Raw genomic sequence first — 277 nt, forward strand, 5'->3', positions numbered from 1 at the left:
TAGGCGGAACGCGACGCATCTTCAGGATGCTGGTCGCACACTACATATACCATCATATTGCTACAATAAGATTGGGACACTCATATTGCGCTCGATGATTTATTAAAAGTACATTTGATGGTTAATTATTGAAATGAAACTAATAATATTCTTACTGCCTTCAAGTAGTGGAAAGTAAGCAAGCCTTGGTGGAAAAGATGAATTTTAAAGATGCTGACAGTCAAAAATTCGCGGTCACTATTAGTCGGTTTTGACAAGAATATTTTTCCAGGCTCTG

Source organism: Nilaparvata lugens, chromosome 1, assembly GCF_014356525.2.
Source record: "Nilaparvata lugens isolate BPH chromosome 1, ASM1435652v1, whole genome shotgun sequence".
Lineage (NCBI taxonomy): Eukaryota > Metazoa > Arthropoda > Insecta > Hemiptera > Delphacidae > Nilaparvata > Nilaparvata lugens.